This window comes from Mirounga angustirostris, unplaced genomic scaffold, assembly GCF_029215605.1.
Source record: "Mirounga angustirostris isolate CCGP_5_RB_7025 unplaced genomic scaffold, mMirAng1.0.hap1 SCAF_13, whole genome shotgun sequence".
Lineage (NCBI taxonomy): Eukaryota > Metazoa > Chordata > Mammalia > Carnivora > Phocidae > Mirounga > Mirounga angustirostris.
This window is the reverse complement of record NW_026991721.1, coordinates 93649047-93662155: the sequence shown is the minus strand read 5'-3', so window position 1 is coordinate 93662155 and position 13109 is coordinate 93649047. Positions and strand designations below refer to the sequence as shown.

The 13109-nt window shown below is 42.7% G+C and overlaps 1 non-coding gene across 1 annotated transcript; it reads right to left on the bottom strand.

Annotated features, from left to right (window-relative positions):
- Positions 1-4504: 4504 nt before the first annotated feature.
- On the bottom strand, positions 4505-4611 carry LOC123858046 (U6 spliceosomal RNA). Its single transcript, XR_006794016.1, has one exon. It is a non-coding gene; the product is annotated as a U6 spliceosomal RNA (small nuclear RNA).
- Between the last annotated feature and the right edge of the window lie 8498 nt (positions 4612-13109).

Below are 13109 nucleotides of genomic sequence, written 5' to 3'. Positions count from 1 at the left end.
CGGCTGACCGCTAACGCGTGAGCCTCCGTGAGACCAGCAGCTGGGAATGCCGCGGCACCTGGGGCAGTTTTACTGAGGCTTACTGCACATAGAGTACAATTCACTCCTTTCAAGTGTACAGTTCAGTGATTTTTGGTGTATTTTTTTAAATTGTAAAACATATGCACATAAAAGTTGTCATTTTAACCTTTTTTTTTTTAAACATTTTATTTATTTATTTGACAGAGACACAGTGAGAGAGGGAACATAAGCAGGGGGGAGTGGGAGAGGGAGAAGCAGGCTTCCCGCTGAGCAGGGAGCCCAATGTGGGGCTCGATCCCAGGACCCTGAGATCATGACCTGAGCCGAAGGCAGACGCTTAACGACTGAGCCACCCAGGCGCCCCCATTTTAACCATTTTTAAGTGTATAAATCAGTGGGATTAATGGTTCACTTGAAAATAACTTGGGCTTCCTGCTACCCTACATGAAAATCTGATGTCTTTATTACCATTCTTATCCCCAATGCTGGACTAACTAAAGGAGCAACACTTCTATGCTTTTATTGATCCCATTTCAACTCTGAAGGCTCACTGAGTTTGGTTTTTGGGTATGTTGGTTTTGACATAGAGGTATCATTTGACTTATTCTTGGGATGATATTTGAATTTTCAGTCATTCAGGGGCACATTTGGCTGATAGATCTAGTAAGGGTAGCAAAAAAAATGCTTTGTATTTTATAGGATTTTTTTAGTTCAGCCTTTTAAAAATTAAGGCCATTCAAATATACTTTGCGGAATTAACCTGTTAGTAGTTGCAGTTGTGTTTACGAGGATAGCTGGGAGGGGGGATGAATACCTCCTCCGTTTGCACCTGCTCCTGGATGGCCATCTTCTAAGGGGAGCACTGTGTCTGCGCTTGAGCAGTTCCTTTCACTTTGGGCTGCCCTCTTCCAGGCTACAGGACCGGCTCACCAAAGGTTCAATACCAACTTGAAAAATAAGAGGATCTATCCCCATGAGTAGTTGCTTTTCAGTGGAACATGATGTCTTCCTACTATGACGAATGTCCTAAAACATTACAGATAAATAGTTAGATGTAGGTGTTACTCATTTTTTTTTTCTGTCATGTCAAGTATAATTCATCCCGCTCACAGCAAGCGCTTGCCTGATTTTAGCCATCAGGGGGCATGTTTGCTTTGCTGCCTATTGTTAGTGAGACACAATCGTTCCCTGAGCGTCAGCCGAGGCCTTGGTGTGAAATCATTGAAGGTAAGTAGAGCTCTGTTTCTATTCTAATGTCTTTCCCCGTATGTGATTAGGCTGCTTTTGGACCTAGGTATAACTAAGGCTTCCCTTACAGCATTTTATTCCAGGGGATCCTTTTCTTTGTACGAGGGACCACAGGGTTGGGGCCACCTGAATGCATTCTGATCAAGAACAATAATTAGGGGACTCTGGGGTGGCTCAATCGGTGAAGCACCTGCTTTCAGCTCAGGTCATGATCCCAGGGTTCTGGGATCGAGCCCAGCATCGGGTTCGTGGCTCAGCGGGGAGCCTGCTTCTCCCTCTCCTGTTGTTCCCCCTGCTGTGCTCTCTCTGCCTCCCTCTCTTTCCTGTCAAATAACTAAATAAAATCTTTAAAAAAGAAGAATTAGGGTACATCTTGGTAATTATTAAAATTTTTTGGAGAATTATCTGTACAGGTCAATTTTTTTCTGCTATCATTATTTTAAATGATGAAGGGCGGCAGTGCTCAGTCGTTTTGATCTCAGGATCACTCCATACTCTTAAATTAAAATTATTGCGGGCCTCCTGGAGGAGCTTGTGTTCATGTGGGCTGTGTCTAGTGACACTGACCTTATCAGAAATGAAAAAGGAAAATTCAATATGAAAAATGAGAGAGCCAATAAAAAAACCAAAAAAATGCCTATAAAAATAATCGTAAGCCCATTACATGTTTTTATGAAAAAATTTATTTTCCACAATAAAATTATTCATGAGAAGAGTGTTTTATAGTTCCTCAAGTGTCTTTAATTGTCTGTCTTAGTAGAAGACAACTGGATTCTTGTATCTACTTCTGCATGCAATCCGGCGTGCTATGTTGTTTTGGTTGAAGTATATGAAGAAAATCCAGCCTCACACAGACACATATTTTAAAAAGGGAAAAGTGTTTTAATAGCTTTTTCAGATGATTGTGGATATTTCCATACTACACCGAAACTTGACAAGTGGTAGTTTCTTAAAAGAGAGCAGCAATGTGGAATCTGAAGCCCTATCCATGAAATTTTTATACCTTGTGACACTAAAATCCATCAGTCCTTTTTATACTTTCAGTGTGCGAAGAATGGTATCTTTTTTTTACCTATGCGTCATTTTGTAATATCCTGTATCGGTAATTTGGAAAATACTGGTTTATGAACTATGCAGGCCTTCAAATGTTGACACATTTCTTTATATAGAATCAAAAGCTCACATGTATTGATATCAACAACTGATCTCATTGGAAAAGTCTCACAGTGGTGGACATGTTTCCAAATTTGTAGTTTAACGAAAATAGTTACGACTCCCTATATCCCTGAAAGTCTTGGGGACCACCAGGGTTTGCAGACCATACTTTGAGAGCTGTCGGGGTGGTGAAAAGAGCCTGAACAGTTGGATTCAGTTCTAGCTCTTGTGCTCACCTGCTGCATGACCCCGAGCAGATTACCCCCTGGGTTCCATTTCCTCAGCTGCAGATCAGGATCAATAATACTTAACGGAGTTGGGGGAAGTGAATGAGAAACTTCCAAGCATGTGATCAGTGTCTCTCTAAAGTTGGTGGTGGTGGTGGTTTATTCTAGGAGTTAAATAATTAAAGCAGGAAAGGTGGAAAATGATTAATGAATTTAGAATTTGTTAATCTCTCTCTTACTAATGCAGCCATATTTCATGTTTTGTAATGGTTTTGTGTGTCCAAACTCTAGGCTCACGTGTGTGTGTGTATGTGTGTGTGTGACACAGAGAGAGAGGGAGAGAAAGGGAAGGAGGGGGAGAATGTATGTTCATTTTTTAAAACTTGGTTGCTAGTCTCTGTTATAATATACTTGTTTAAACTAGTTCTTTTAAATATAAAGAAAGAAAGAAAAAAACTTGGTGATTTAGTAAGAACCTTGTTTTGTTGTTGTTTTAAGATTGTATTTATTTGAGAGAGAGAGCATGAGTGGAGGGGAGGAGCAGGGGGAGAGGGACAAGCAGACACCCTGCTCAGACGGGGTTCAATCCAGGACCCCGAGATCATGACCCGAGCTGAAGTCAGACGCTTAACTGACTGAGCCACCCAGGTGCCCCAAGAACCTGGTTTTAAGAAACTTGTATATTGGGGGGCGCCTGGGTGGCTCAGTCGGTTGGGCGGCTGCCTTCGGCTCAGGTCATGATCCTGGAGTCCCTGGATCGAGTCCCGCATCGGGCTCCCTGCTCGGCGGGGAGTCTGCTTCTCCCTCTGACCCTCCCGCCCTCTCATGTGCTCGCTGTCTCTCTCATTCTCTCTGTCTCAAATAAATAAATAAAATCTTAAAAAAAAAAAAAAAAGAAACTTGTATATTGGACTTGTGCTACTTTGGTGCTACTGTTATAAGGGGGTGGAGTGTGGTCATAGTAGATGTCCCAGAAATTTCACAGTCACGTGTAACTAGTGGTTGTCTTGCTAAAAGCCTCCTTCCATTTGCAATGGGCTGATACTAGGGTTTATCTTCCAGTTTAGCTAGATCTTGGTAGTTTGGAAACATCTTTACTTCCTTGAAATATATGAGCTGCTTTCATTTTTAATTAATGGGAAACTGCATTACATTGTGGTTAATGAGACTTTGTTTTATCTTCCTAAAAACGCATATATTGCTGTATCTACTGCAGTAAGAGCATAAGCTATTTTCATATTCACATATAAATATGAATATGAATTTGATATGCTTTGAGACCTTTTCTGGAGAACACAAACCCCGTAGCCCAGACATCATGACCTGAAGGGCGATGTGGGCAGGGTTTCTGGGGTTTTCCCTGTCTTCCCTTCCTATCTGCGGGGAGAGAGCCATCCATAAGACCAAGGAAGCATGACCAAACCAAACTGAAGTCCTTTCTGCTCTCTGCTCTCATGAGCTCATTGTCTAACCTGGAGCAAGTCATTTACCTCATCTGGTCCTCTGCTTTCTCATCCTCTACTGAGGAAGCTCTAGCCTCCCCTGGCCTCATGTGTTTCTCCAAAACAAGAGTATGATTTTCATGTCACTCGCTGAAATCTGTCCCTGGAAATTTCTGTTTCTCCTCTTCTTCTTTGGCATCTCTTCTTTTGAGAGAGTCCTCTCGTTCGTTGAGCATGACCTACAGTCTGATGAGGCATTATTTACATTTTTCCTTTTGTCCTGATCTCACTGCCAGTTTACAAGAACCTTGAAGGCTTTTGTGGAAGCTGATCTGACATTCCTGGTTCAGAAGAGACTTTCTGAGCATTGGCTGAGGAGAGACTGACAGATCTTTTTTTTTTCTTTCTTTTTTTAATATGGAACGCTTCTCAAATTTGCGTGTCATCCTAGCGCAGGGGCCATGCTAATCTTCTCTGTATCATTCCAATTTTAGTATACGTGCTGCTGAAGCGAGCACGAGACTGACAGATCTTATCTCCATTCCTGCTCCTGTCCTGATGGATGGCCTCTTCTGAAAGGTTTATGAAATTTGGCGAATTCACGAAAGTTGAGTGCCCAGAACATGAGGCAGCTGGATTGGTTATTACCTGGCAAATGCACCATCCAAAGAACTGGTCCAGACAGCAAGAATAAGTCCCAGAGAACTTGGAAGTTCCATGCAATCAAATTTTTATAAACAGCTAAAGTAGAAGAGAAAGAGGCACAACAAAATCTTTCCTATGCTTTGCCACCTATTAAAAGTAAAAGCCTCAGATTTTCTCGACCTTTCCCTCTTCCTTTTGGAAAGTGGCCCCTTTGAGATAAATTCTAACTTGATTGGGCCGTCAGTGACATTTGGCCGCGATACACATGGAGCCTAATGTTTGCTTCCTGTGGGGGTTTCTGCAGTCTAATAGTGTGTGGGGAAGGTTCTGGAGCTGTAAGTGTGAGTTATGATAGATTGACTTACATTCTCAACGTTTTCCTTCCTGTCTCTTCAAAGAGCCGAACTGCAATTAAGACTGGGTACCTGTAGGTGGATTAAAATAACCAGGAATCTTCCCATCTTGGGTCAGAGTACCTTGGCAGCGTGACTGTAGGGTTGACTGACGAATTGGTCGGTTTATTCCTAGCTCTGTTTCAGAAAACGAAGAGTTGGAGGAGTGAGGTGTTTGAAGATGTTTTGAGGAAAAAAAAAAATGTTGGCCTTAGGGGAAAGAGGCAAAAAGTCAGGATCATTTACAGTATTTGTTACTAGGATCTGTGATTCTTTTTTTTTTTTTCTTTCAAACTGTCTTTCTGATTTACTCCTTGCTCTGTTCCCACCGTGGCCAGGTCGTGTTGTACATGGGGATATCTAAACCACCAGCATTAGACCGAGTTCCTGCTCTTCTCTCATGCCCCTGGCTTCCTATTCCGTTTTCCAAAAACCCACAACTTCCCTCATGTCACTCTCCTGCCCAAGAACCATAATGGCTTTATGGAGACTGCTGTAAGGAGATTGAACCCTACTTGGTTTCTGAGATGCCCACAATTCATTTGGCCAACTTGATTTTCCCTCTCCTACCCATCATGACCCTTCGCCTCCAGTCAGGCTTAGCCTCCTCCCTGCCCCCCTCCCCTTGCCTCTAGGTGGTCCTTCCTCATCCTTTGCTCTGACGCCAGCCAAGAACAGACCTGTCTATCCATGTCTGGCTCATCTTCCCAAGCTCCTTCTCTCATTTTCCACAACCGCTAGTGACCGTTCTCTTTGCCCAATTCTTTCTGCAGTTGGGGATTCCCCCTGTATTCCACCAACCCCCCACTTGCACTTAGCTGTACAAGTATATTTGGGTATCCTCTCTGCAGAGCAGTGTGCCACATCTTGGGGAGGACTCAGCGGTGAGGATGAAAGTAGTAGCTACAGTTCACTGCGTACAAAGTACGTGGCAGGTGCCATCCCTTTATGTACGTTACCTCTAATCTTCACAAGCGCCCCGAGAGGTAAGTGGTTTTTCTCCTTTTTTTTTTTTTTTTTAAACAAATGAGGTAACTGAAGCTTGCAGCGATTCTGATATCCCTAGTGGAATAGCTAGAATTCAGGAGGAGATCTGGCTTCCACCGAAGCCTTGTCTTTATGACCCTACTGTGGAAATAGTTTTTCCCTTAAAGGTGTGTTTACAATCAAATAGCGAAGACAAGTGCATGACTATCGCTTTTCTGCCTTTCTCCCTTACTAAATTGCAAGTTACTTATGCTGGACCAAGGGGTAGAAATTTGCATTTCATTTCAGCTGTTTTGGACCCAGCTGAACATAAAAAGAATAAACCCAACAACTGAATCACACTGAGCAGAGTAGAAAGGGGACAGGTAGTAGACAGGGAAGCTAATGGGAAGCTACACCAATAGCCAACAAGAGGCTTGAAATCGGTCATGACAGATTAGGGGGAAATGGTATAGTCGACGTAGGGTTTACAGATACTGCAGGAGAAGGAGGAGTTAAAAAAAAAAAGAAGAAGAAGACTGTTTCATGCACCTGAGAGGTTGGTGTTGCCATTAACAGAAGTGGGGAAGCATGAAGGAGGGAGGCTGTTGGGAAATTAGGTCCATTTGCCACGTGGAGTTTAGGCAGCAGTCTATCAACAAACCTGTCTGCCAAGAAGCTGCAATTGTGGTCCTGGAGCCAAAGTGAACTGAGTCCCACATGTTAGTGTCCTGGCTGGATATAGAACAGGAACCCTGCATTCATAAAACCTCGGAGTGGAAAGCACTTCAGAGTCCATCCGCGGATGAGCTGGTCAACAAAATGGCGCATCCACACAATGCAATGTTACCTGGTCATTAACGGGAATGACGCACGGTACCACATGATGGTCCTTGGAAACTTCACGCCAGGTTACAAAATACCACAGATTGTATGATTCATTTACATGAAATGTCTAAAATAGGTGATTCCATAGAAACAGCAGATTACTGGTTGCCAGAGGCTGGGAGATGGGAGAATACAAATGAGTATGGAGGGATCAAAATGCTCTGGAATTCGATGGTGGTGACGGTTACATAATCTCGCAAATACACAAAGAGCCATTGAATGGTACACTTAAAAAGGGTGAATTCTATGGTATGTGAATTATATCTTTAAAAAAAAAATGAAAGAAAAAAAATTACCTCAGAGACCGCCTCCTTTGTTCCCCTACTGAGTGATTCAAGGCTTTCATCCTTCCCCTACTTACACTCCCTACACATGCTTCAACAGCCCCCATCACAGGGAACTCACCGTCCGCACACTTCATAGGGTTGTGTTGATGAAAAAGAAGGAATAAATGTAAAGCATCTAGTACCTAGCACATAGTCAACACTTGATCAATGGCAGTAATTTTTTTCTTACTTCTCGCCTGCCCTTTACAACACAAAATACCTAGGAAGAGCTCAATCATTACATGTATTTGGTCATCCAATAGCCTAAAAAGCCTATAGCACCAAGTGGAAGCAATGACCTTGTTGGAATAATCTGTGAAAATGTAAGGTTGGTTAGCGGTCTTGTTTTTTAAGAATCTCGATTGGGTCTGCTGATGCTTTGACTGCCAATGAGGTCAGTTGGCTAGTAAGCTTGTTTTTCCCCTTCATGAGGCACGTGCCCAGTGTGGCCAGAGATCGGAGGCACTGTTGGATCGGGACAACTGCGGGAACGCCCGTCAAGATGCGGGGGAGCTCTGTGTTTAGTTTCAACGTTTCAACCCCTTCCCCAAAATGCCAATGATATTAAGAGCTGAGAGCGGTCTTAATCAAACATTAGACAGCTGACCCAAACCTTCCTAACAGCCCTCTGCTTTTTGGTAACTGAAAGATAAAACAAATCTAGTTCGTAAAGGGGTGAAAGTAGTGAGTTGCTTCCTAGATTCTTATCCTGGTCTCAGACTTTTTCTCCCAGTTTTGGCTAAGGTCAGGCAAGTACGATGAAATGATATGGCACCAAAATCCTAAGCAGGAGACAGTCTATTTAGGTTCAATCATCTAGGAGATTTGGACACCTTTTACAAGCCATTTGTTATATGATGTTAGTCCAGTGCAACCTTGGTGGTGGCTGAAGATGTCTGGGTAATCTCTTGGATTGCTTCATTAAACACTGTAATAAACCCAATAGGAGATGCCCCCAATAGCTTTGCACCAAGGGGGCATCCCTCCCACCTCTCATTTCCTCTGCTTCCTATTCCCCACCCCCTCACCCACCCGCGATGCTGGGCAACTGGGACCACGGAACACCAGGGTTCCTTTCAGAGGAACAAAACACCCGAAATGTCCCCACCTGCTTTCTTAACTGGTCAGTTGGTTTCCAGATGTCAGCAGTGTGAAGTATTTTTCCTAATCAATGTTTTAACCTCCTCGATATTTATTCAGCTAGATTGAATATACTCTATTCAGTGGAACTCGACGGACGGGAAAATATATCTGAATTTCGCTTCTCTGGAGACATCATAGCATTTCTAATTATCTGAGGTTAATGTTTTGCCAAGATGTTAACGGGCTGTTTGCCTGCTGGGGATGTCATTGCTTCCTCCTTCCTTCAGCCGCCAAACAAAGGGTTTTGAATGAACTTGGAAACCAAGCTTAATTTCTTGACGACTCCTCTGGCTTTGAATCTCATTCTCTGTTCCTTGCCATTGTAGATCATTTGGTGCTCCTATCTGTCCATTTCCTCTGACCCTTGCCACTGATAATGATTAAACCCTCCATTCTGTTGCTTTTCATTTGAAACTTCAAATTATTGCTGATTATGTGTGCTGTATTTTCTTTATTTAGACCCAAGGTATAATTAGGGAAGAGAGCTGGACAAAGGAGTCTATTTTTTTTCTCTCTCACCATGGCGTTGGGTGGAAAATGCTGTCCAGCTCGTCCGGTAAGATCCCAGCTAGTCCATGTCTTTTGTAGCAGTCGGGGCGGGCGGCGGAGGAGGTGCCTAGCTACTCAAATCCAGATGTGTGATGGTAGCTCGTTTTGTCTTACTTTGTGTTTAATGAGATTCTTCAGATATTGTTACTTTGAAGTACTGCTTCTGTTTTATCTAAAACTCATTAAATGTCAACCATGTGCTCTGTTGCACACGAAGAATAGTATAGTTCTGTCTGGATTAAGACTCTAGAATGCTTGTGGGTTTAGTTTCAATGCTGGTGACTAAAAATATATATCTAGTGGACAGTGTATGTCATCGTAGGGTATGTTTTCCAAATATTTTCTATGAAATTAATACACATTAGACCCTGCCCCTGGGAGAGGCATATATAAAACAAGGCACAAGGAGAGAGCTATAAATAAAATACACTGGAACTTATTTTAAAAGTCAGATTGATCTAAAAGTGAGATTTAATTTTTGCTCTTGTTTCGAATGATTGGTTGAATTTTCTAGCTATTTGGGGTTTTGGTCTTACCAATGTTTTCCATTCTACAACGAACGTTTTGATCTTTGCGTTTGGCCCAAGGCAGAATGGGTGGCGGGGCTCAGTTACAAGGCGCAGAAGTGTGGACTACAGCTCACTTAACCAAGAAGTGGCATAGCTTTGTTGCATTAAACACTTTGTTCCTCAGGTTCTCTATGTATTACACCAGTGGGGGTGCCTGGCTGGCTCAGTCTGTAGAGCGAGTGACTCTTGATCTCAGGGTCGTGAGTTCAAGCCCCACATCGGGCATGGAGCCTACCTAACGTAAAAGTGAATGACTGAAAGAAAGAAAGAATGAATGAATGAATGAATGAATGAAAATAGATAGGTATTACATCAGGATGGCAGAGTGGTTAAGATAGAACTGTAGTGGAAGGGGAATTTTCTTGTTTAAAAAATCAGAAAATACACCTTGAAGGCTCATTGTTTACTACTACTTGCGTGATGTTCCCATCTTTGAAATGGGGATAACACCACAAGTCACAGGGCTGTGATGAAGAACACAGATCTATGATGGCGGCAGCGGCGGTGAGAGCACATTATAAACTGTGAAGTGGGGTGCGAATGTCAGTTGTTAGAATGGTAGGGAGATGGCCCAGAGACCTACATAATAACAAAATTGAAAGGTATGTATCTTGAGAGTGCTTTCTGTGTGAGCGGTTTATTTTGTTTTTCATGAGTAGGGTGCAGGGAAAGTGTGGAGCTGAAGACTGCAGTTAAGGGGGTGGACTCCTAGAGAAGGGCCTCTCCTGCCTCACCGGAAGGAGTGAGGGGGCTTCCGGAGGGCAGGGACCACATCTCCTCATATTTGCCTCCCCAGCACCTACGACAGGGCCTGGCACCCAGCAATCAGTGAGCAGAATGTTCATGAAACCCCAACTATACCATAAAGCAGATACTTATAGGAGCATGAGAAAATACACATCTTGGGGCGCCTGGGTGGCTCAGTCGTTAAAAGCAGCTGCCTTCGGCTCAGGTCATGGTCCCAGGGTCCTGGGATCGAGCCCTGCATCGGGCTCCCTGCTCAGTGGGAAGCCTGCTTCTCCTTCTCCCACTCCTCCTGCTTGTGTTCCTGCTCTCGCTATCTCTCTCTCTCTGTCAAATAAATAAATAAAAAACCTTAAAAAAAAAAAAAAGAAAATACACATCTTGTCTCTGGGGGTTAGGAGAGAGAAGACTTACATTCTATTCTGGTTATTAAATATCTAAATATTTATGTTTAGGTATTTTTGCTTGGGTCTGCTTTTGCCTTTTTTTTTTTTTCAATTTAGTTTCTCTATTTTCTCTTTCCCCGCCAAATTTTTAAGTCACCTCTACAGTCTGCCTAATTAGCATTTGAAAAGCAGTGCACTCCATCAGACTGGGGGGGGGGGTGGGCAGGGAAGGATAACTTAGAGTCGATTTGTATTCCGAAGAACAGGGTATTACTGTGCGTGCTGAGCTTCACCCAAGTGCTTAACGCTTGAAAATGCATGAAGAAAACCATCCTTCCTCTAGCAGGTGGTACAGTCTGACTTCAAGGCATAAAAGCAGTAGATATATTGAGATACTTTTTCATTTTTCTCCACTCACTGTTTTCCTTCCCGAATGTGTATGCATATGTGCACATTATAAGAAGTCATTTAAAAAACAAGCACGATGTTCATCTATTCAAATTGGTCTTCTTTGGGAACTATCGTCCTGTCTTGTAAATAGATTTCCTTCTTTAACAAGGCCATTAATGCTATTTATCTAGTAACACTTGAGTGTATCAGTAATATTAATTTTGTCAATAGAGCATTTAAGTGACTATTGTATTTTCCAATATGAAGTATCTTCACTGCATTTAAAGAAAAGTGCCCATGCATCTAAAGAGAAAAGCCCAAACACATAAGGCATGTGTTTACTTTCAACAATAGGAGTTATGTTTCTCCAAAGATTGACTTTTTTTTTTTTTTTTTTTTGCCTCGGGCCAAGGAGACAGACTGAGAATCCAAGAATTTAGAGACGGAAGGAACCTCATTCACCCTCCTAATCCAATGCTGGAATCCCTTCTCTGGCAATCCTGGCAGATGGCCATCCATCTGCTTGTATACTTCCAATGATGGGAAGCTCATTATCTCCTGAGGCAACTCATAAATTCTTTCTTATTTGAGCTAAAATCGGCCTGTAGCATCTATCCATTGGTCCTGGTTGTGGAGCAAATAGGAAAGATCTTCAGTGTTTGAAGACAACTACCACATCTTCCTTTAGTCTTTTTTAAATTAAGATAACTGGATGCTTCTAAATTAAGACTTTCGCCTGGAATCTGGAAGAGTAAGGATGTAAACAACTGAGTGTTAAACCAGGCAGTAGTACCCAATACAAAACTATTGCTACAAAGCACCTAGTGGGTAAGCGTCTCTTTTATATTCAAACTTGGCCATAGCCCACCGCGCAGTACAGTTCTCGAACGTAACTCATCCCTCATTTAGCTAGGAGTAGTAAGAAATCTGTCCTGGGTGAATAGAAATCCTACGATCTTATTCTTTTTACCTTTCTGAATTCCTTCAGAGGGCACAAACTCCAAAAATTGCTATGAGATAAAATGTAAAGGTTTTCCTTTAGAAGGGAAAATTAAATGCACCAGAACATATATTTTTGAAAGTAGGAACTATGTCCAGTTTTTCTTTCTGTCCCCCTTAGTGCCTAATATCATTCCTGGCAGATGGAAGCTGCTTGCTGATTTACTGTTTTATTGAGCTGAAAAAGAGAACCAGCCAACATTATGTTGAAATATACATGTATTTGGGAATGCACATGCACACACATCTGTCTACCTATCTACCTATCTATCTGTAGAGAGACGTATATATACATGCATATGCACACACATTTTTTTTTACCTTTATACTATCCTGGGGTCGTTTTGTAATAATTCATAGGAAGACTTAATGCCACAGTGCAGACCAAACTGTTCTCTGGATAAGCTGCAAACCCCAACTACCTGGGGTGATGTGAAAAGTGGCATCGTATTAATTAATTATTTATTTATTTACTTACTTACTTCTTTTGGCATCTTATATATTTTTTAAAGATTTTATTTATTTATTTGAGAGAGAGAGAGGCAGGGGGCTGAGGAAGAGGGAGAGAGAGAATCCCAAGCAGATTCCCCCACTGAGTGCAGAGCCCGACGCGGGGCTGGATCCCAGGACTCTGGGATCAGGACCCAGGCTATGGCCAAGAGTTGGACACCCAACCAACTGCACCACCCCGGGCACCCCTTGGCATCTTATTCTTGTATCCTGAGGTTGTTGCGCCACGAGGGCGGACCCTCTCCTGTGTCCCCTCACTGCTAAAGCGATCGTACTTTGCTTCCAGGTAGAATGTGCACCCCTGTTCCTCATCTTCCCTCACTCTTCCTCCCGCTCGACTGTAGAGCTTCTTCAGTTCCTCTTGTTCTTGAAGACCGAAAAGGACAACAGTGAAAGGGTGAGAAAATGTACAACTTCTTTAGTCGTTGCTTAGCGCTTCACCCAATTTGACCTAAGTGGGCTTATCCCCTTCTCACAGAGGATTTGCTCAGCATCCTTCACTCAGGGTG